We start from the raw sequence: 23,978 nt of genomic DNA, 5'->3' as shown, positions 1-23,978 counted from the left end.
TTCATTCTTCTGCATGTGGTTGTCCAGTTTTCCCAACACCATTTATTGAAGAGACTCTCCTTTTTCCATTGGATGGTCATTCTTTCCTGCTTTGTTGAAGATTAGTTGACCAGAGTTGAGGGTCCATTTCTGGATTCCCTATTCTGCTCCATTGATTGGTGCGTCTGTTTTTATACCAGTACCATACTGTCTTGATCATTACAGCTTCGTAATAGAACCTGAAGTCTGGAATTGTGATGCCACCAGCTTTGCTTTGCTTTTTCAACATCCCTTTGGCTATTCAGGTTTTTTTTCTGGTTCCATACAAATTTTATGATTATATGTTTCAACTCTGTGAAAAAAGCTAATGATATTTTGGTAGTAATTGCTTTGACTGTGTAGATTGCTCTAGGTAGCATAGACATTGTTTTTTTAAAGATTTTATTTTTATTTATTTGACAGAGATCACAAGTAGACAGAGAGGCAGACAGAGAATGAGAGAGAGGAGGAAGCAGGCTCCCTGCTGAGCAGAGACCCTGATGCGGGGCTCGACCCCTGGACCCTGGCATCATGACCTGAGCCGAAGGCAGAGGCTTTAACCCACTGAGCCACCCAGGCGCCCCTAGCATAGACATTTTAACAATATTTGTTTTTTCAGTCCATGAGCATGGAACGGTTTCCCATTTCTTTCTTTCCTTTTTTTAAAGATTTTCTTTATTTGAGAGAGAGAATGAGCAGGAGGAGGGACAGAGGGTGAAGGAGAAGCAGACTTCCCACTGAGCAGGGAGCCTGATGTAGGGCTCAATCCCAGGACCCCAGGATCATGACCTGAGCCCAGGGCAGCTGCTTAACCAATTGAGCCACCCAGGCTCCCCCGTTTTCCATTTCTTTGTGTCTCTCTCAATTTCTTTCATTAGTGTTCTATACTTTTCTGAGTATAGATCCTTTGCCTTTTTGGTTAGGTTTATTCCTAGGTTATCTTATGGTTTTGGATGCAATTGTAAATGGGATCGACTCCTTAATTTCTCTTTCTTCTGTCTCATTTTTAGTTTATAGAAATGCAACTGATTTTTGTGCAGTAATTTTTATATCCTGCCATGTTTTTGAATTCCCATATGAGTCTAGCAATTTTGGGGTGGAGTCTTGTGGATTTTCCACATACCAGATGCCTTTTATTTCTTTTTGTTGTCTAATTGCTGGGGCTAGGATTTCTAGTACGATGTTGAGCAGCAGTAGTGATAGTGGACATCTCTGCCGTGTTCTGACCTTTGGGGAAAAGCTCAGTTTTTCCCCATTGAGAATGATATTCACTGTGGGCATTTAATATATGGCTTTTATGATAATGAGGTATGTTCCCTCTGTCACTACATTTTGAAAAGTTTTAATCAAGAAAGGATGCTGTACTTTGTCGAATACCTTTTCTGCATCTTTTGAGAGGATCATATGGTTCTTGTCCTTTCTTTATTTATATAGTGTATCACATTGATTGATTCATGGATGTTGAACCACCCTTGCAGTCCAGGAGTAAATCCCACTTGGTCGTGGTGCCTAATCCTTTTAATATACTGTTGGATCCTATTGGCTGGTATTTTGTTGAGAATTTTGGCATCCATGTTCATCAGATATATTGGTTTGTAATTCTCCTTTTTGGTGGGGTCTTTGGTTTTGGGATTGAAGAGGTAATGCTGGCCTCATAAAAAGAGTTTGGAAGTTTTCCTTCCATTTCAATTTTTTGAAACAGCTTCAGAAGAATAGGCATTAATTCTTCTTTAAATGTTTGGTAGAATTCCCCTGGGAAGCCATCTGGCCCTGGACTCCTGTTTGTTGGGAGATTTTTTTTTTTTTTTTTAAATTAGAATTTTTTTTTTTTTTAAAGATTTTATTTATTTATTTGACAGAGAGAAATCACAAGTAGATGGAGAGGCAGGCAGAGAGAGAGAGAGGGAAGTAGGCTCCCTGCTGAGCAGAGAGCCTGATGTGGGCCTCGATCCCAGGACCCTGAGATCATGACCTGAGCCGAAGGCAGCGGCTTAACCCACTGAGCCACCCAGGTGCCCGGGAGATTTTTTTTTTAAAGATTATTTATTTATTTATTTGACAGAGAGAGAGAGAGAGATCACAAGTAGGCAGAGAGGGAGGGAGAAGCAGACTCCCTGCTGAGCAGAGAGCCTGATTCAGGTCTCGATCCCAGAACCCTGAGATGATGACCTGAGCTGAAGGCAGAGAGGCTCAACCGACTGAGCCACCCAGGTGCCCCTGTTGGGAGATTTTTTTTTTTGAATAGTGCTTCAGTTTCCTTGCTGGTTATGGGTCTATTCATGTTTTCTATTTCTTCCTGTTTCAGTTTTGGTAGTTTATACTCTCTAAGAATGGACCCATTTCTTTCAGATTGCCAATTTTTTTTTTTTCATATTGTTGCTCATAATATGTTCTTAAAATTGTTTGTATTTCTTTGGTGTTGGTTGTCATGTCTCCTCTTTCATTCAGGATTTTATTTATTTGGGTGCTTCCTTTTTTCTTTTTGATAAGTCTGGCCAGGGGTTTATCAATCTTCATAATTCTTTCAGAGAACCAGTTCCTAGTTTCATTGATCTGTTCTGCTGTTCTTTTGGTTTCATGTCATTGATTTCTGCTCTAATCTTTATTATTTCTCTTCTCCTGCTAGGTTTTATTGCTGTTCTTTCTCTAGCTCCTTTAGATGTTAAGTTTAGGTTATGTATTTGAGACCTTTCTTGTTTCTTGAAAAACAAAGAAAAAGTCTGTAATGCTTCCCTCTTAGGACTGCCTTTGCTACATCCCAAAGGTTTTGAACAGTTGTGTTTTCATTTTCATTTATTTCCATGAACTTTTAAAATCCTTCTTTAATTTCCTGGTTGACCCATTCATTCTTTAATAAGATGCTCTTTAGCCTCCATTTTTTAGTGTTCTTTCCAAATTTCTTCTTGTAATTGAGCTCTAGTTTCAAAGCACTGTAGTACACAAATAGGCAGGGAATGATGCAGATCTTTTGGTACCAGTTGAGACCTGATTTGTGACCCAGTACGTGATCTATTCTGGAGAATGTTCCATGTGCACTCAAGAAGGATACGTATTCTGTTGCTTTAGGATGGAATGTTCTGAATTATATCTGTGAAGTCCATCTGGTCCAGTGTGTCATTCAAAGCCCTTGTTTCCTTGTTCATCTTCTCCTTAGATGATCTGTCCATTGCAATGGGTGGGGTGTTAAAGTCACCTATTATTACTACTATTATCGATGTGTTTCTTTAATTTTGTTATTAATGGGCATATATAATAGGCTGCTCCCATGTTAGGGGAATAAATATTTATAATTGTTAGATCTTCTGGTTGGATAGACCCCTTACTTATGATATAGTGTCCTTTCTTGTTTCTTATTACAGTCTTTGGTTTAAAATCTAATTTGTTTGATATAAGGATTGCCACCCCAGCTTTCTTTTGATGTCCATTAGCATGATAAATGGTTTTCCACCCCCTCACCTTAAGTCTGGAGGTTTCCTTGGGTCTAAAATGAGTGTCTTTCAGACAGCATATCGATGGATCTTGCTTTTTTTTTTTTTTTTTTAAATCTAAACTGGTACACTGTGTCTTTTGATTGGGGCATTTAGTCCATTTCATTCCAAGTAACTATTGAAAGATATGAATTTAGTGCCATTGTATTACTTGTAAAATGACTGTTTCTGTATATTGTCTGTGTTCCTTTCTGATCTGTGGTACTTTTGGGGTCTCTTTTTGCTTAAAGGATCCCTTTTAATATTTATTGTAGGGCTGGTTTGGTGGGCACAGGTTCTTTTAGTTTCTGTTTATCATGGAAGCTTTTTATCACTCTTTCTATTTTTTTTTTAAAGATTTTATTTATTTATTTGACAGACAGAGATCACAAGTAGGCAGAGAAGCAGGCAGAGGGAGAGAGGGAGGGAAGCAGGCTCCCTGATGAGCAGAGAGCGCAATGCGGGGCTTGATCCCAGGACCCTGAGACCATGACCTGAGCCGAAGGCAGAGGCTTAACCCACTGAGCCACCCAGGTGCCCCACTCTTTCTATTTTGAATGACATCCTAGCTGGATAAAGTATTCTTGGCTGCATACTTTTCTCATTTAGCACCTTGAATGTATCATGCCAGTCTTTTCAGGCCTGCCAGCTCTTTGTGGATAGGTCTGCTGCCAAATCTAATGTTTCTACCCTTGTAGGTTACAGATCTGTTGTCCTGAGCTGCTTTCAGGATTTTCTCTTTGTCTGAGATTTGCAGGTCTCACTATTATATGTCAGGGTGTTGGCTTATTTTTATTGATTTTGAGGGGAGTTCTCTGTGCCTCCTGGACTTGGATGCCTGTTTCCTTCCCCAGATTAGGGAAGTTCTCCACTATAATTTGCTCCAATGTACCTTCTGCCCCTCTCTCTTTCTCTTCTTCTAGGATCCTAATTATTCTCATATTGTTTTGCTTTATGGTGTCTCTTATCTCTCGAATTCTTCCCTCATGATCCACCAGTTGTTTATCTTTTTTTCTCAGCTTCTTTATGCTCCATCATTTTGTCTGATATATCACTATTTTTCTCTTCTGCCTCATTTATCCTAGCAGTCAGAGCCTCCATTTTTTAAAATTACATCTCATTAATAGCCTTTTTTATTTCAACTTGGTTAGATTTTAGTCCCTTTGTTTCTCCAGAAAGGAATTTTCTAGTGTCTTCTGCTTTTTTCAAGCCCATCTAGTATCTTTATAATTGTTATTCTGAACTCTTATTATGACTTCTTACTTACGTCCATACTGACTAGGTCCCTGGCAGTCAGTATTGCCTCTTCTCTTTTTTGAGGTATGTTTTCCCGTCTTGTTGTTTTTGCAGAAAGTTGTCATTTTTCTATTTGTAGAGTTGCAGCTATTCTTTTCTTTGACCTCTGGTTGAGTTCATGGGTGTTCAGAGTTATTTGATAGCTATTCAGCTGAATTCCTGGGACCAGAGGAAACTAAGGTCTCCTACTCCACTATTTTGGACTTCTCTTCCTCTTTTCTTTATTATTAAATATTAATTGTAGAAAAGTAAAAAAAAAAAGACCAAAAAAATTAAAAAGCAGCCATTATCTGTTTTTTCTTTTCTTTTTTTTTTTATTGTTGAAATATAGTTGACATACAATGTGGTATTAGTTTCGGGTGTATAACATAGTGGTTAGTGATTTGACAAGTCTATACATTACTCAGTGCTCGTCATGATAAATGTAATTACCATCTGTCATGATACATTATGATTGCAGTTATTATTGAATGTATTCCCTGTGCTTTACTTTTTATCTCTGTAACTTTTTTTTTTTAAGGATCTTATTTATTTATTTGACAGAGAGAGACACAGTGGGAGAGGGAGCATAAGTAGGGGGCATGGGAGAGGGAGAAGTCGGCTTTCAGCTGAGCAGGGAGCCCTACACGGGGCTTGATCCCAGGACCCTGGGATCATAACCTGAGCCAAAGCAGCCGCTTAACAGCTGAGCCACCCAGGTAGCCTTGTAACTTATTTTACTTAATACTTATTTAATACTGTTACAGTACTTTGTACCTCTTAATCCCCCTTACCTATTTTGCTTGTCACCCACCCACTTCCCCTCTGGCAACCATCAGTTTTCTGTATTTAAGAGTCTGATATGTTTTTTAGGTTCTCCTTGTAAGCAAAATCGTATTGTATTAGTCTTTCTCTAATTTCACTTAGCATGATATCATCTAGGTCCATCCATGTTGTCACAGATGGCAAGATCACATTCTCTTCTATGGATGAATAATATTCCATTGTGTATATATGTATGCTCTATTTTCTTTATCCATTCTTCTATCAGTGGACAGTTGAGCTCCTTCCATGTCTTGGCTATTGTAAATTATGCTGCAACAAACATGGGTGTATGTATCTTTTTTAATTAGTGTTTTTGTTTTCTTTGGGTAAATACCCAGTCGTAGAATTACTGGATCATATGGTATTTCTATTTTTAATTGTTTGAGGAACCTCCATGAGTGTTTTCTTTTCCACAGTGACTGCAACAATTTACATTCCTATCAGCAGTGAACAAGGGCTTGCTTTTCTCCATATCCTTGCCAACACTTGTTATTTCCTGTCTTGTTTGATACTAGCTATTCTGACGGGTGTGAGGTGATATCTCGCTGTGGTTTGGATTTGTATTTCCTTGATGATGAGTGATACTGAGCATCTTTTCATGTGTCTGTTGACCATTTGTATATCTTCTTTTTCTTTTTCTTTTTTTTTGAAAATTTTATTTATTTGACAGAGAGATCACCAGTAGGCAGAGAGGCAGGCAGAGAGAGAGAAGGAAGCAGGCTCCCTTCCAAGCAGAGAGCCCGATGTGGGCTCAATCCCAGGACCCTGAGATAATGACCTGAGCCGAAGGCAGAGACTTAACCCACTGAGCCACCCAGGCGCCCCTGGCTATTTGTATATTTTCTTTAGAAAGATACCTATTCAGATCCCTTGGGCATTTTAAAATCTGATTGTTTGGGGTGTTTTTGGTGTTGAGGTATATAAGTTCTTTATATACTTTGGGTATTACACTTTATTGGATATGTTGTTTACAACTATCTTTTCCCATTCACTAGGCTGGCCTTTTGTTTTGTGGATGGATTCCTTTGCTGTATAAATGCTTTTTATTGTGGTGTTGACTTACTTATTTTATAACTGAAAGTTTGAACCTCTTAATCCCTTTCACCTCTTTACCCATGACCCCATCCTCACCTCTGGTCTGGCAACCACCAGTTTGTTCTTTGTATTTAAGAGTTTGGGTGTTTTGTTTTGTTTTAAGATTCTGCATATAAGTGGAATCATATGGTATTTATCTTTCTCTGTCTGGCTTATTTCACTTAGCATGATAGTACCCTCTGTGTCCATCCGTGTTGTTGCAAATGGCAAGATTTTTTTCTTTTTTATCAGCCATCATCTTCTTATTAATGCTTGGGGTATATATGTCTTGACTTTTTCTATGTGTCTGTCTCAAAGTTGGATTGGTAGACCATTTTATGCTGCTTTTCCTGTCATGAGCTGGGTGTTTGGATGGGCATAGTCTGTGGGTGTAGTCTAGAAGCATGTTCTTTTATTAGTGTTATAGCCTCTTGTTATGTTGGAAACAGTATTTCTCTGCAAATGGAAACAGTACCTGTTTTGAAGTCCAAAGACCTGAAATTCTGCTCTGACTCCCCTTACGTTTGTGATCTTGAGAGAGGCACTTAATTTCACTCTCCCCATCTTTACAAGGAACTGTAATACTTACTTTGTGATATCTTATCCGCCAGGGTGGTTATAATGAAAACAAAACCAAAACCATATCACATGCTGGAGAGGATGTAGAACAGCCAGAACTCCCAGGCCCTGCTGGCGGGAGTATAAACTGTGTCAGCCATGTGGGTAGACGATCCTCTCCTGAAGCTGAACATACACTTACTTGCGACCTAGCAATTCCGCTCCAGGGTGTCAACCCTGTAGAAAGGCATACGAATGTGTACCCAATGTCTTTCTCAAGAATGTTTGGAGCAGCACCACCTATCATAGGCCAGGCTGGAAAATCCCGGTGTCCATCAGCAGTAGAATGGACACATACATGTGGTAAACTCCCACAGTGGACAGCTGTAGTCAGTAAGAGTTAATGAATAACAATTCAATGAAAGATCAGGATGAATGTCCCAGGTACAGTATTCGTTCGGACACAAAGATTATAAACTCTGTGATCCCATTCATTTAAGGTTTGAACAGAACTCATCTACGCTGTTAGAAATGAGAACAGTGGCTGTCCTCGGGGGGTGGGGGGTGGTAGAAGGGGATGCAGTGGGCTCCGGACGGGGGTGGCTGGTGATGTTCCTTCTCTCTGTCTGGCTGTTGGGTGCATGTATTCACTCTGAGAATGCTTGGATGTGTGCACTTATGCTGTGTGCACTTTTCTGTATGTATATTGCACATCTGTAGAAAGTGTGTTTAAGTAGGCTCCATGCCTAGTGTGGAGCCTGAGATCAAGTCGCACGTGCTACTAACTGAGCCGCCAGGTGCCCCTGTAGAAAGTGTATTTAAAACACTGACAAAGGGGTGCCTGTGTGGCCCAGGCAGTTAAGTATCTGCCTTTGGCTCAGGTCATGATCTCAGGGTCCTGGGATCAAGCCCTGTGTAGGGCTCTCTGCTCATTGGCAAACGTGCTTCTCCTTCTTCCTCTGCCCCTTCCCCAGCTAATGCTCTCTTTCTCTCTTTCTGTCTCTCTTTCTCAAATAAATAAAATCTTAAAAAAAAAAAAAAACCCACTGGAAAAAGGAAGCATATGAGTCACATGCTCCTATTAAAACTTAGTTAATGAGAATGAAGGTGTACTGTTGTACTGTTGGTGAATAATGTAAAATAATCATTTTACCTTATTTATTTCATCTTTATTGCTGTAATCACTTCTTTTATAATGTATGGAACACTTTGGTACATTAGAATGTATGTTTAACTTACAAATAAACATATGTATTTTAGAGGTGTTGGCTTAATAATTCTCAGCTATTGGTAGTGAAGGGTCTGGAAGTTTGGTGAGCCGAGGCTCGGAGTCATAACAGGGGGGCAGCCGAAGAAGTTGAGTTGATTTTGATACATTTAGGACAGGCTCTGCTACCTGGTAGGCTAGTGGTGGTATCAAATATTGATCTATGGGAAAAGTATTTGACATTTCAAAGAACAGGTTGAAATCTGATCTTAGAGTGCTAACGTTGGTCTGACCTTGCTGAGCTTTGAAAAACAAGTCTTACCATATGGAAACATCGAAGTCAACGGAGTTATTCCTCCTACTTTTACAGTGGCTACTGTTTGGAAAGCAACGTGCTGGGATGGTATATCCTCTTGGCCTGGAATTATGAAGCCCATCATGTATTCCTGGTAAGTTGGTTTATGGACCTTCGTGAGATGCGCTTTCTTGGACAGGCGCCGGAAGGGGCGCGGCGGGACCGGTGATCGGGGGCAGTGCAGCCAGAGAAAGCTCGTGCCCGATGGGGTCGGCGGGGCTGAGGAACTGCAGCCTGGCTTTCGGGGGCCGGGCGTCCTCAGCCAGGTGTGCAGACGTGTTTCAGGGATTCCTTTGCAGATTAAATGCTGAGGTTTTCTCTGCTGGTTCTTGCATCAAGGGCTTTCCCTTTCTTCTTCTACCTCCTACTTGTACAGAACCTCTTGTTGCTACCCTGTCGTGTTGCCGCCCCTTTGCTTCTGGTGGTCAGAAGGCAGACGTTCTGTGTCTCACTCGCCAATAGCTGGGGTGACTGCCTTTCTCTCAACCTCTGTCAGGTCCCCGTCCCTCCCTGCACACGCCTGTCCTCTTGCCAGTTCAGCTGCCCGCGCAGCTTTCACTCTCCTTGCTCAGACCTTCCTTCCCCAGAAAGGCCAGCTCTCGTGTGAGGGGCTTGGCCATGGGAGGAGGGCGGAAGGCCAGATAAGATGTGGTCGTTGTCTTCAAGAGACTTCACTCTACAGGTCAACCTCTTGTCCCACCTGTCCCCTTTCTTGCTCCCCGAGAGTCTTTGCATCCTCTCTGGCCCCTCTTCCAAGAATGTTTTTCTGCATTACCCGCAGCTGGGGAGCTCCTTTTCATTTCATTTCATTTCATCTCCTCTCCTCTCCTCTCATTTCATTTCACTATTTTTATTTATTTTTTTATTTTATTGAAAGATTTTATTTATTTGAGAGATAGAATGAGAGAGAGAGAGAGAGAGAGAGAGAGAAAGTGAGAGAAAGTCTGCACAAGCCAGTGAAGAGGCAGAGAGAAATAGACTCCTGGCTGAGCAGGGAGCCTGATGTGGAACTTGATCCCAAAACCTTGAGATCATGACCCGAGCTGAAGGCAGAGGCTCAACCAACGGAGCCACACAGGTGCCCCTATTTTTTTTGTGAAGACTTTATTTATTTGAGAGAGAGCACAAGTGTGTGCATGAGCAGGGCAGTGGCAGGCAGAAGGAGAGGGAGAATCAGACTCCCCACGGAGCATGGAGCCTGATGTGGGGCTCCCTCCCAGGACCCTGATATCATGACCTGAGCCAAAGGCTCTCTCTCTCTCTCAAATAAATAAATAAATACAATCTTTGAAAAAATATCTTTCAGATTCTTCTAGTAGCCTTACCCCTCCGTCAAACCATTATCATGAAAGAGGCAGAAGGTGAAGTTTCTGATGCTTTCCTGCTAGGGATTCAGTCTTCCTTGATGTTGCATAATTAAATACAACACAAGCAGTTCATGTATGTAGTGCTTAGTAGAATTACTTTCCCCGAAACTTACCTACTGGTGGGAACTGGTTCCCTTAAGGAGGATGCTGGAGACAACTGCTGGTTTAGAGCTGGGAGCACACAGCAAAGAGATTCAGAGAAAAGTGATTTCCCTGAAGTTACACAGCAGGTTAGTGGCAGAGCTGGGATTGGACTCCCTGTCTGCGCTCTTGGGTCTGGTTAGAACTGGATTCCGGGATGAGGTGCCTGGCTGGGTCAGTCAGAAGAGCATGTGACTCTTGATCTTGGAATTGTTGGAGTTTGAGCCTCAGGCTGAGTGTAGAAATTACTTAAAAATAAATTCTAAAAAATGAACTTAAAAAAAAATTAAAAGAAGAAAGACCAAAAATAGTGGAACTGGATTTCAGGGGAAAGGCTGTGACTGCCCACTTGTGGTTCATGGGCGATCTGGGCAGGATTGCGCCCGGCCTCTGCCAGTGGGAGAGGACTCCTCTTTCTTGTCCTCACCTGGGTGGGGACCCAAGGGCCGAGGATCCCTCCCTGCTACTCAGCGGGAAGATGCCATTCACCAGGGTATTTCCCTTGAGCTCTCTTGAACAGAGGCTCCCAGGCTGTCCGGGGCCCCGAGGCTTGCTGCGCTGCAGGAGCCCAGGCCGTCTGTCCTGGGCGGAGGCTGCAGCAACCCGCGTCCTTCCGCAGGCGGAGACAAATGACCACACGCGTTTGGGGACTTGGTCGTAGACAGCAGGGAAGCCAAACTTCACACTTGGAACAGTAGCTTCTTTGAGGCGGGATGAATGGGACGGACGCCTTCAGAACTTTAATTCACAAGAACTTTAATTCACTCCCAAAGGGGTGAGCCGGGAGTGTGCCAGAGGCTCTTTTGGGACGAAAAAACGTGGCTTTTAAACTCAGAGATCCGTAGAAGAAGTTGAAAGTAGTGATTTGGGAGGCCAAAGAGAAGAAATGCCTCACAACCCAGAACAATGATACAAAGAAATGGTAATAATGCATTAACAGGTGAGACACTTAGAGGCCTTAGCCAGGAGTCCAGCTGGAGGCCAGTAGAATAGAAAATTCTGGAAGGAGAAAAAGGAACAGATAGAGACGTAATAGAAAAACAGTAGAGGGAAATTTCAGTGAACCGAAGAAAGACGTGATTCTTCAGACGCTGGATTCATCTGGCTCACACTGAAGCCAACACTTAACCTGTTTTCTAGTAAAATTCCTAAACTCCAAGAAGAAAGAGAAAAATCTTAAAATTTTGTACAGAGAAAGCAGCTTTTCAAAGGAAAGAGAATTAGATTCTCATTGGGCTTCCCACATGTGACCCTGGAGGTGGGAAGACCCTGGACCGGTGTCTGCAGACTGTCAAGGAGAGGGGCCACGGGCCTCCATACACCTAGCCCAGAAGCCACCAGAAAGGCGTTTCGGACACATGATGGCATAAAACATACAGTGTCTGTTCAGTGCAGCTGAGAAAATGCCCGGTCAGTTTCTGCAGCGGAAGGACAGTGAAAGCAGGGCAGAGACGGTGAGACCAGGCAAGAGCACAGGACGCAGCGGGGAGCGCTGTGCCTGTCCCACGTACGCTTTCATCTCGGGGGCTGGCGCTGCTGCGAGGTGGTTTTTGTTGTGTTCAGTTCATGATAAGCTGAAAATAAAGGTTCTAAACCACGTTTGCAAAACCTTAGGCTTGGGAGAAGGGCTGAGAGTGGGGAAGGAAGCGGTCCATTCTTAGGACACTAATTAAACAGAGCAGATGAAACATAGAGGTGTAGTTGTTTCCTTGTGTTCTGGAAGGAAAAATGTTCAGTTTTGACTTTTGGGGATCAGAAGGTATGTTAGGATGAGATTTGGTTGCATATAGTAGATAGGCCCTGTATAACAATGACATGAACAATAAGGTTTTATATGTTCTCATCTCATGAAAAAGTAAAGAGGTGGACAGTGCTCGGGAAAGAGTTCGTGAGTCCTGGAGCCTGTGGGCCAGCTCCTGACCAGCTTGCATGACCCTCTACTGGAGGTCTTGGAGAAGCAGCTGAGCGTTGCCAGAGCTGTGTGGTTGGGGAAGAAAGACGAACACGTGATTCAGGACAACTGTGATGAGTGCCACGGAGGAGGAGGAAGACATAATAGAGGGGGTCACAGAAGGGTTCCTGGAGGAAGGAACGTCTGAAATGAGACTGGAAAGGAGAGCAGGAAGGAGCCAGGAGAAGAGCGGGGAGAAGGATGCTTTCACGGCCCCTGTGGACACCTGGCTGTGAGAGACAGCAGGATAGGCATGGCCACCGGTGAGCTCCAGAAACAGTTTGGCACTGTTCTTGTCTGCACATCTGTCCTTCAGTGGCTGGATGCCACATCCATGCGGCCGGCAGGGGGACCGCACACTCCCCGACAGAACGTGCTCCCCCACAGGAAGGTTTGGTACCTCTCAGCCCCTTGTTTACTTCCTTGGTGGGGACCACAGCCCTGCCCACTTGGGAGTGGGTTGGAATGCAAGGAATCAGGTTAAGGAAGCACCTGGAAAGCAAGGATAGCAAGGATAGGACATGATGTTCGGATGAAGCCAGTACTGGTTAGGTGTGTTGAAGGTGTCCATAGGGACCCTGAGAGCGATCCCGGCGAGAGGGATCATTAAGGCGAGTCTTACCTGCTTTTAGCTGAGGCTGCTCCTGGGAGGTAGCTTCCACCGGGTCCTGCCCGCGCTGACCCTGAGCCCAGAGTGTGCTGTCCCCCCACTGAGACCCCCTCTCACATCAGCCCCAGGTACTCACATCACTTCTTCCTTCCCCCACCCTCCCCAGTGCTGTAGGGGGTGCTTGTACCCACCGGAGGGCCTTCTCTGCTTGAAGTCCTTTTGTGCAGTCCTTGAACCTTTTTGGGGGGCAGCAGAACCAGGTGACTGGGGGTGCTGTTGGAGTGGCTTAAACTTCGCAGTCTTGTTCTGACCTTGCCCCTTGTCACAGTAGGTTTGGGGAGTATTTCCTCTATCTTTATTGAGAACGCAGCCAACTGCTGGGTACCGTGCTGGGAGCTGCGGTTCAAATACTAAGAACTTCCTGTGCCAGACACTGTAACAACACTTACCCCACAGGGACTTCTCAGCTCAGGGACTTAATGCCTGCGGAGCCCTGAGATGAGCGCCTGGCACCCCAGCACTCCTGAGTGCCGGTGGCTGATGCTGCTAGTCCTCACAACAGCTGCACGAGGGGGGCACGGAGGGACAACTGAGGCTTAGAGAGACACTTGCCCGCCATCATGTAGGTGGTAGGTGGCAGAGCTGCATTCAAACCCAGAACATTGGACTTGCAGGTGCCGTCTCTGGGGGCGAATGAGATAGCCGTGACTCACCTCGCAGAGCTCCTGGCTGAGTGGGGAGATGCCTGGGGAGATGCCCTGTCAGGGTGACAGGTGCTGTGGCGGGCTAAATGGAGGCACACAGTGGAGCGGCCCTCCATAGACTGAGGACCAGAAGGACAGAGAAGGGACAAGTGTCCCAGGCAGAGCCCTCGGTGTGATCAGTGTCCCCTCCCCGTCACCGGGGGGTTATCCCTCCGTCTCCTCTGGGCTCTGGTGAAGAGGCACTGGTTCAGTAGTCTGTGCGCATGCTCAGTTAGTGACTGATCCTTGAGGGCAGGTATGGAACTGCTCGTCCCAGCCACTCTTGGGATCTTGTCCCTTAGGAACTCCTACTGGGGAAGAGCCTCCTCTTCCACAGACTGAGTGACCTGAAGTTGTCACTCTGAATTCCCAGCCTTCTTGGGGACATGTGTGCAGATGGCCTGGTTTTATGGGTCTGTGCCCCCTGACCCACCTCCCCCTTTCTGCCCCTCGAGCACATTTGGCTGTCCATAGGACGGCCCCATTGCAGTTACACATAAATGAATGAAACATTGTAAAGCTAGGATAGAAAATCCAAGCTAAATAGATCTCGCTACGACCCTGTCACCCCAACAGGTGAAATTGCATTTGTGCTGCCCTTTTTCCTTCTAGTTCCCGTCTACAGGGCAGGTAGGTGGTGGTTTGTACAATTGTGCACCTTGCCTTTTTTCCTTGACATGGCAATGGCCACCAGGTGGTGCCAAAGCACCGGGCAGCGACTCCACCCTCAGGCTGGACTACCTGGCCGTCAGCCATCCCCGAGAGCTTGTCTGTGGAAGTTCAGTTTTCTCCCTGAATGCTCTGCTGCTCACAGCACTGTTTTATCACCTACTTTAAAAGAAACAATACTGATGTGTACAAAAAGTGGAAAATGAAAGTGCTGGACACTTTTTTAAAAAAACGGTATTTGTCAGAGAGAAAGAAAACACAAGCAGGCCGAAGCAGGCTCCCCACTGAGCAAGGAGTCCAGCTCAGGATTCGATCCCAGGACCCTTAGATCATGACCCGAGCTGAGAGCAGATGCTTAACTGACTGAGCCACCCAGGCGTCCCGAAAGTGCCGTACACTTTTCAGAGGCAATGATACTAACAGTGGAGTGTGACCACGTTAGTGCGCAAGTGTTTGAAAACATGTCCAGCACTTCTCAGACCTCCCCATTTCAAATCGTAACCCTCGTCCCCCGCTGCCTGGCCCCAAGCCCTGCTTTACTTTTTCCCTCTCTCACCTTCCGCCGACACTCCGTATGTTTCACTGTGTGCCTTATGTATTGTCCACCACCTCCGCTAGAATGTAGCGGCGACTTCCAGCTTTTCCTTCGCTGCTCTGTGCCCTGCCCCTAGAGCAGTACCCGACACATACTAGACTTTCAGTCCATCCAGGCTGCGTGAGTTAATAGGGGTGGCTGTGTCCTGAATTGGTGGACTTCTTTCTCTGTCCGTAGATACTGATCTATCTCGTCATTTTAAGCAACTGCTTAGGGTGGTTCGAATGAATGTGCCTTGAGTGGATGTGGCCCAGCTGCCCATACGGAAACACGCCGAAGAGGCTTTCCAGTGTCTTCTTCCCTTCTTTGCAGGTGGTAGTGCAGCCCGTGACCTTGCTGAAACATGCTTTCGCCTTGCCTGTCCGATGATTTCCTTGCCTTGCTCAGACTCGGGGCCAAGTGCTTCACACACAGCATCGCATGTAGTTGCCACACGCACAGGAAAGGTGCTGCTGGTAGTGCCTTTCTTTGCAGGTGACAAGCCAGAGCAGAGAGGACAGGCCCCTCCCGGCCCAGGCAGCACACCTGCCCAGCGTTGAGCTGGACTCTTGGGGGAGTTCTTTGCATACTAAGGATCTGACTTCATCCTTTCTCATGGGACGTTTCAAACACCCCCTCCCTAGTGTTTTTATCGTCTTACATCTTTTTCATGATGTCTTTTCTTACACAGAGTTTTCATTTTTAATGTAGTTAAAGCTGCCAGTGGTTTCCTTTGTTTTTCTGGCTTTTGTATCACCCGAGAGAGGACTTCTTCACTCCAAAGTTACTTTAAAAATAATGATTAGTGTTTCCTCTGGGATTTTTATGGGGATTTTATGTTTGGTTAAATATTATTCTTATATTTGATACTGAGGAAGATTTCATTTTTTTAAATTCTTTTTTAAGTTTCTATTTAAATTCCAGTTAGTTAACAAACAGTGTAATACTAGTTCGAGGTGTGCAGTTTAATGATTCAACACATACAAAACCCGTTCCTCATCCCCATCACCTAGTTCACCCCCAGCCACCTCCCCTCTGGTAACCGTCAGTGCATTCTCTCTAGTTAAGAGTCTGTTTTTTGGTTCCTCTCTGTCTCTCTCTCTTTTTCTCTATGCTCAATTTGTTTTTCTTAGGATACTTGGTAAGATTTTAAACAAACCCCTCCACCCCCAAGTGAATAGTAAATTGTTTCATCAACATTTATTACATGATCCATCCTTTCCCACTATTTGCAATGCTATCTTGACTAGAGGTTAAGTCTCATGTGTACTTAACCCTGCGATCTGCACTGTGTTCTGTCCTGCGAATCCGTTCATCTCTCCGTGGCTTCTTGGCAGGACAGGTCACTTCTCATCCTACTGCTTTTTTTCAAAACTTCTTAGCTTCTAAAAATTATTTTTCCAGATGAAATTTTAAATCAATTTGTTGTATTCCAAAACGAATCCCCTTTGGATTTAGAGTGACCTTGCATTTTATTTATAGATCATTTAGGGAGAATTGATGTCTTTACAATATTGTCTCTTTATTCAGAAGAGCAAAATGTCTCTCCTTTGATTTGTCTTCTTTTTTTGTTAGGAAAATATCAAAATTTGCTTCAAATGATTTCTGTACATTCCTTTTCAAGTTTATCTCTAGGTAACGTTTGGTTAGTAGGCTCTCAGTCTGCTGTGTTTTCTAGCCGGGTGTTGTTTGGACAGAAGAGACCGTTAGTTTTGTGGCCAGATGTCTCTAACTCTCATAGCTTCTCCCCAGTCCAATTCCATTTGCCTCAAATCTTCTAGGAATTCTGAATTTCTGGTTTGGTGATGTCATCCTTCCCTGTATTTCAACACTGCAACAGATTTCTTATTCTTCTTGTTTTTTCATCCCAACAAGATTTGGAGGGGGAAGGCAGCTGTGTGGATCCGGTTCACTGTCTTGGAACATAGACCTGCTTATATGGTTTGGTGGGAAAATGTCACTTCCTCTGTGTGCTTTGGTCCCCGCCCGCGCTCTAGCCCCTGCAGAGTTGTTCGTGCAATATGAAATGAAGTCAGCCTCAAGACCCAAGGATGACGTTCCTCACCTGCCGGCTCCCACCTCATGGGGCGCATCCTTTCTTCTTACTGGGCTTTGTCGTGCCGCTGCCCAGGTGGCTTTCTCTGTCCTCCCGCCAGACCTCGCCCACCCCGCCTTGCTCACAGACAACTTCCTTCCCGTTTAGGTGGGAAGTGCCAGGCTGTGTGCGATGAGTTGGGACTCAGTGACATTTGTGAGGAAGGCCCAAGAATGTGGGGGTTCTGTTCTGCCAACCTGTTCTTCACCTTGATATTTCCAAAGTTCAACCTACCGACGGGGAAGAACAGCAAAGAGTTGAATGGCCCTCCTTATGAGCCAGCCCAGATCCAGCGCAGGGTTCTCTGCTCGAAGCTGCTGGAGGCAAATGAGGAGCTCCCTGCCCAGTGGCACTTCCCATGCCCCCTGAACTTGACCTACGCCTGGGGTTGTTACGTTCTTCTGGCCAGCAGCACACCAGAACAGGCCAGGCGGGCACACATCGGGGTGCGTGTGAGAGTCTCACCGGTCTCATGGCAGCAGTGGGAAGAAGGGGTCCTCAAACAGGGGTGGGACTTTTGGGCATTTAGTGATGCGCCAGACAGATATGACTGTCAGTGACCTGGGGGGGCACCAGTCAGACCAGTAATTCCTCTGCCCTTGGCAGGGACTAGGGAGGGACCCCCTGCTCTACGTGGTGAACTGTCTTCCAGCCCCATCCTCGGTCTCCTGTAGTAACGTCTGTGGCCCACAGGTAACGGGCATAGTACGATGTCTGACCCGCAAGTCCCCGGAGCTGCACCTCTCAGGTAACCCATGGTGCAGGAAACGGGGAGCCCGGTGTCAGGCCTGTTTGTGGAGAGTGTGTGTGTGTGTGTGTTTGTGTGGGAGGGGTGCAAGGGGGGGTGGGATGTGAGGGTATAGAATTGCTTTTTAAATTTAACTTTTTGTTTTGAGGTAAATTTAGACTTACAGAAGAGTTGCACGGTAGTGCACAGCATTTCCATGTGCCCTTCATGCAGCTTACGTGTGAGGAGCTTATGGGCTCAATCCGAATTTCAGATTCGCTTAGGGAAGTTGACCCAGGTGTGATGCTGCGAACTGGGCTGTCGGCTTTTCTCATGTACCTCCGGTTTCCCTCCCAGTGTTGTTCTCCGGTTCCTGTCTCTGTCCACGATCCCTCCTTGCAGCTGGTTGTGGGGTCTCATTAGTGTCCTCCTGCCTGGGACAGCGCCCTGCCCTCAGGGTCGCATCAGGTCCTCAGGAAATTAATTGTGGAGGAAATTAATGGTCTGGTTCTCGTGCTTTTGCTTTACATCCCTGTAGGGCGAAAGTGTCTTCTCTGAGAGACATCACTGAGCCCCTGGATCCTGGCGTGGGTGCCCCCTGTGCCAGCCAGGCTCTCCTGTCTCCCCAGGGCCTCCCTCCTCTAGCAAAGGTCTGAGTAGTGGCCACCATCCAACCCCATCCTCCAGGGGCAGGGAAGCAGCTACCACAGTCCCACTTTACCGTCTTTTCTGAGATGTGCTTTTAAATTTTCTTAATTTCCCCCCTCCCTCTATCCCTCCCTTCCTTCCTTCTCTCTCTCTGTCTTTCAGATTTTACTTATTTGACAGAGAGACACACAGCGAGAGAGGGAACACAAGCAGGGGGAGTGGGAGAGGGAGAAGCAGCCTTCCTGCCGAGCGGGGAGCCCGAGGTAGGGCTCGATCCCAGGACCCTGAGATCATGACCTGAGGCGAAGGCAGATGCTTAACAACTGAGCCACCCAGGCAGCCCAGGGGTCCCCTCTTTCTCTTGCATTTTTAACATTTTGCTCTCCACTGTTCATTTTAAGCCTGAGAACATGCTCAGGAGGCACCTCAAGTTCCCAGAAATCACCAGTCTCCATCTCCCGCGTTCCCTCTTCCACCCCAGGAGACTGGGAGACTCAGGCGCTTGTCCCTTTGCAGGGCCGGCTTTCCGTGCGTCAGAGCCCCAGGCTGTCCTCAGCTCCGTCCTGAACGGTGCTGCGCTAGCTGATGCCCCTGGCTGACTTCCTTCTCCTCTTCCCACTGCCTGCTTCTGCAGGAGCCGCTGCCTGGGACGGGGAGCGCCTTCTCTTATCGTTGAGGGCGTTTCTCTGGCTTCCTTCCAGGGAAAGGTCTGGGGTGCGGACTGTTTCTCTCCAGCTGGGTGCGCTCTACGTACAGGAGCGGTCACCCTTCTTAGTTATGTTCTGTGAGTTTTTGGTTGATGTTTTGGAAGGATCCCTCTGTTTGTGTTAAGAAACAACTGTGAGGAGGCGGGGCTGCCGCACGGAGAGTGTGAGGACGGCACTGACACTGACACCGACACCGACACCGACACCGACACCGACACTGACACCGACACTGCCCTCGAGCAGAGGCTGGGTGGGCTGGACCAGGCGTGTTCCACAGGGAGGGTTGTTTCCGCTGATGGCTGCCCAGGTGGACCCCGTCCATCCATGTCCAGGCGACACTGCCTGCCTTCCCCAGAGCATGTGCTCCTGGGACCTTAATTAAGAGGAAGTAGGTGACTGACGGGGGCTGTGCAGAGTTGGGGAGAGGGAGCGGGCACCGGTCCCTGACCAGAATACCATCATCCCAAATATGCAGAAAGGGAAATGTCACTCTCCAGCTTTCCGGGGTATCCCCAGCACTGTGGGGGGGGTCTGGCGTGCTCCAGGTAGACCACCCTCGTTCTTGCTCTCCCCTTCACCCCTGCTTCCCGGCGCTCCCTGTAAGCCTCACCCCTAGGGATCCTTAGGCCTCTTGTTTCTCCCAAGTCGGCCTCCCCCACTATGGAGAAATCAGGCCATGCCTGCCAGCTAGTGGCTGCCCGTGGGGACCTCTCCCCTCCGCCTCTGTTCTGCAGCCTTGTTTCAGAATGGAGGAGGAGCCTTTGGTTTCAAGAGAATTGTATGTGTACGCGTGAGGGATGGTGAAGCTCCTGTGGCCTTTTCATAGAGACTTTAAAAACTGTCCAGCCAGCCACAGCACTGCTTTTCTTTCGTGAATCTTCCCTAGTTTTATGAGACGAGTGTTCTTCACTCACTTTTCTCTTGGTGCCTCAACTTTGGTGCGATGTCTTGTGGTCTTATGCTAACGCAGCCCTGCCTGTGCCTACCCTGCCCCAGCGGGTGAGCCTGGCGGTGAGGGGCGCTGGCACAGGCACAGCCATCACTTCCCAGCTGCTCCTACGCTACAGCATCCTAGGGACCCCTTTGACCATTTGCGAGGCGGGCATCACGAGTCTCCCTGTTTACCAGGCGAGGAAGGTGGAGCTTGGGCAGGTGAAGCAGCTTGCCCGGGGCATAGAGTAAGTGACAGGTGAGAATTCAGCTCCTGATCGATCTGTTCTCCTGCCCCGGACACTGCTCTGCAGCTATCTTGTTCTCAGCTTCCACCAGGCCTTCACCTGCCACTGTGATCCGGCGTGGGTGGAGGGCGTCGATCACCTCCCCAGATCCACGGGTGCCGCGGGCTCTGGCAGCCTGCGGGATGCGTGCTGGGACTACACCTTGCCGTGTTCCGCGTGGATGTCGATACTGCTGTGATGATTAGACCACAGATGAATTTAAGTGTGTTGGTGATCTATAACAGCTTTTCGTTGCCAAGGGTTTTTTCCTTAGTCAACAGATGCCAAAAATAGAACTAAATTTTGTGTGTGTGTGTTGAAAAGGATAGTCTCTGAAATACGTTTACGTATGTATCTGTGCGTTTACTTCTGTCTCCATATGCATGGATGTGTGCAGAAATGCTACCCTACACTATGTGAACTGTGTGACTTTGGGGACGGGGACCAAGGGTGGTAGGGAGAGGAGACTTTCTTTTTTTTATTTGATGCCTTTTTATTAAGCATATACAATTTCAGCATGTATCTGTATTACTTTATGTGAGAAATTCGGGAAGTCCTCCTCCTTGAAAAGGTTAGGTGCCCCTGGGCTGGACTAAGGTTTCTGGCAATGGGGGGACGTGGGGCACTCAGTCCACGCCCATCTCCTGGATTGGCGGATTGCTGCCTGTTTGCGGGCGCCTACCTTAGCGCCATAAATGTAGGTTCTTCCCTTGCCCAAGAAGATGCAGTCCTCCTGCTTCTCTCTGGGTTCGCTCAGTTTCACAGGTTTTGTCCCTCTTTGGTGAGATCTGCAGCCCTCCACCCCTAGAGCCAGCCCTCTTTCCCACACCCTGCTGCTTTCTCTCCTCCACAGAGGCACAGCCGTGGTGGCGCCTCCCCAGCCCACTCTCCTTCCCTCAGTGAGAAGGTGGGATGTTGGAGGTTGAACATCTGGTGGGTGGTTTGGAAGGGACGGGGTGTGGGGAGGGGGGCGGCGGGGAGCGCTGCAGTGAGTGATGGCATTCAAGTCTGACATGTGCTGACGTGGCCAGGCCTCTCTTTGAAAGCCGCCAGATGCTGCTGCTTGCCAGGAAAAGAGGTTTGGCCAGTTTGGAGAGGGTCAGGAGGAGGCAGAGATAACAGCCCTGCCAGCGCCCACAAGGGGGACTTTCTAGAGCTGCTGGCCAGTGGTCCCGCTCCAGAGTGATGGTTACAGTTGGAACTCTGCACGCTCTGTGTGTGTGTGTGTGTGTGTGTGCCCGCGTGCGCATGTGTGCACAAACGTACACACACTTACCGCTCCTGGAGCGATGAAGGGGTTGTTCTGCCCACAACCCTCTTTGTTTCCTTCTTATTCGTCTTGTCACAGCTTCTGTTCAAGATGCACAAAGGTGGAGCCAGCTCCCACCACGTCCACGGAGAGCAGCCCACTCCATGCTGGGGAAACGGGCTCTGCAGTGGGGCTTGGGATCTGTTTCCATGCTCGTCTAAAACATTTGGAAGAGATCACTCTCTTGTAATTGAACATTCCTGAATGTGTGTATTTTCTTTGAAACAACCTCCATACGCGTAGGAAAAAGTGGTTATTCTGCCTTCTCAACAGTGGTCTGCACCAGACTGTCTCATGTTATTTTCTTGGTTTCCTGAACCTGCAGTGTCGAAGGAGAATTCTGCAAGTTTGGAAGGAAACCAACATGGCATATGGGATTTTCCTCCCCTCTCCGGGAGCCCACACACGAGAGCAGAGTCTGTCATACAGAAACAAGATGAGGGATTGTTCTGTGGTCCTGATACAATTGCCACGTTCTTGTGAAGTTACATCATGAGAATTGCTTGCTTTGCGGCAGTGTTTCGGTTTCCAAGGAGGCATTAGCAGCGTGTGTGTGTGTGTGTGTGTGTGTGTGTGAGAGAGAGAGAGAGAGAGAGAGAGAGGTGAGAGAGCTGGAGAAGGACGGAAGGATGGGATTCTAGTGTGATTCGGAATCAGATGGCCAGCTCAGAGCTGGGGCTCTTGCCTCCCTGCCAGACGGCCCCGTCTAGTAGCGGCCGTGCTGCAGTCAGTGTGTCCCCAAGTTATGGTGTCATTGATCTCTTTGTACCTCCATTTCTTCATCTGTAAAAAAAAAAAATGTTTTTTAATGCATGGAAATCCCCAGCCAGAGCCTGCAATGGAGTGTTTAATAAATTGTCCTGATGACGGGTGAGCAGATAATGGTGTGAACTCCTTGAGGCCAAGGACTGGTCTGAATTCTCTGAGCAGAGCAGGGCTTGGGAGGTTTCACCAAGTCTGCCCAACAGATGGGGGAGTGACCAGGAGACAGAACACTGTGGCTGTGGCTGCAGCGTCAGGACCGTCTGTTAAACTCTCTGGGGATCCCTGCCTAGCTTATTGGCCGCTGTGTGTTAGGATGGACGTGGCTGTGGTCTGGTAAGGAGGGGAGTCTGCTCCCTTGTGGTCCTGGTGCAGGGCATGTCAGGAGTCCTTTCTGCCCTGGGCTTCCACACTAGCTCAGGGTACCCTCCTCTGCCCTTCCCTTGAGACACTGGTCCTTTGAGAGCCAGCTCAAGGGTTCTTCTCAGTGATGTCTTCTTTGACCCCCAGAGTGAACCCGGGATCTGTTAGAGCACATGTCACTTGCTGGTGTTCTCCCTACTGCTCTGCAGGACCCTGGAGGGCAGGGTTGTGTTGTTTCTGACTCTAGATGCCCAGAACTGGTCCCCCAGTGGTCTCAGTGGGTGGGTGGGTGATGTGTGAAGGAATGGACAGCTGAGCAACACTGGGCTGTCATCCACTCGTGACAGCCCAAGGCTAGGGGTCATCCTGGGTTCCCTTCGTTTCCTCTCGCTTCACCTGTGGTCTATCAGCAGGTCTTGTCTGTTTTTTTCCAGAACCCCTCCCAGATCCATCCCTCATCCCTGTAGCCAGCGGTCCGTGCCACCATCCTCTCTTGTCCCTGCTGCCTCCGAGGCTCCGACTTTGTCTCTCTTCATCCAGTTCTCTGCCCAGCAGCCTAAGTGATCTCAAAAACCGTAAGATCAGATTCTGTCTCTCCCCTGCTCAAAACCCTCCAGTACACTAGAGGGTTCCCACTGCACTCCAGACGCAACCCACACACCCACCATGGCATGCAAGGCCCTTCATGCTCTGGCCCCAGCCTGTCTGTCCACTGTCCACTGCCTTCTACCCACTTGGGTCCATCTGCCTCCATCCCAGGCCTGCTGAGCTTGCGTGCATCTCAGGGTCTTTGCCCTTGCCGTGCCCACTACAGAGCACACACGGTGGTTTTTATGGGCTGACTCCTGCCTAAGCTTCCAGTTCACAGTATAGTTCAAACGTCCTTGGAGTGTGCTTCCTTGGTGACCTGACAAACACCATCCTCCACCCTATTTGTTTATTTGACAGAGAGAGATCACAAGTAGGTAGGCAGCGAGGCAGGCAGAGAGAGAGAGAGGGGGAAGCAGGTTCCCTGCCAAGCAGAGAGCCAGATGCAGGGATTGATCCCAGGACCCTGAGATCATGACCTGAGCCGAAGGCAGAGGCTTAACCAACTGAGCCGCCCAGTGCCCTCCTATTTTAGTTTTTTGAGATATTTCTCAGTATCTAAAGTTATCTTCTTTGTATCCATGTGTGTATTTTCTGACTTCTCACTGGAATGTAAGCTCTGCAGGAGCAGGGCCTCCTCACTTTATGTCTCCAGTGCCTGGAGCAGGGCTTCTGGACCAGGCTTCACTGAATTTTGATGAGAAAAATATGACATCTTTATTTTCACC

The 23,978-nt window shown here is 47.3% G+C and overlaps 1 protein-coding gene across 12 annotated transcripts in view; it reads left to right on the top strand.

The window, feature by feature from the left end:
- The window catches only part of RALGPS1 (Ral GEF with PH domain and SH3 binding motif 1), a 272,513-nt gene that overhangs the window by 21,010 nt on the left and 227,525 nt on the right, over positions 1-23,978 (top strand). For 10 of the 12 annotated variants that reach the window (XM_059143177.1, XM_059143180.1, XM_059143182.1 and 7 more), the window contains one exon: positions 8,795-8,873. The exons of the other annotated variants lie outside the window; for them this stretch is intronic. The gene's annotated coding sequence lies outside the window, so the exon portion shown is untranslated. The remainder of the gene's footprint in view (positions 1-8,794; positions 8,874-23,978) is intronic. 12 annotated transcript variants of the gene reach the window in all.

This window comes from Mustela lutreola, chromosome 12 (genome assembly GCF_030435805.1).
Source record: "Mustela lutreola isolate mMusLut2 chromosome 12, mMusLut2.pri, whole genome shotgun sequence".
In the NCBI taxonomy this organism is placed as follows: Eukaryota; Metazoa; Chordata; class Mammalia; order Carnivora; family Mustelidae; genus Mustela; species Mustela lutreola.
The sequence above is the reverse complement of the archived record's forward strand: the minus strand, read 5'-3'. Positions and strand labels throughout refer to the sequence as shown.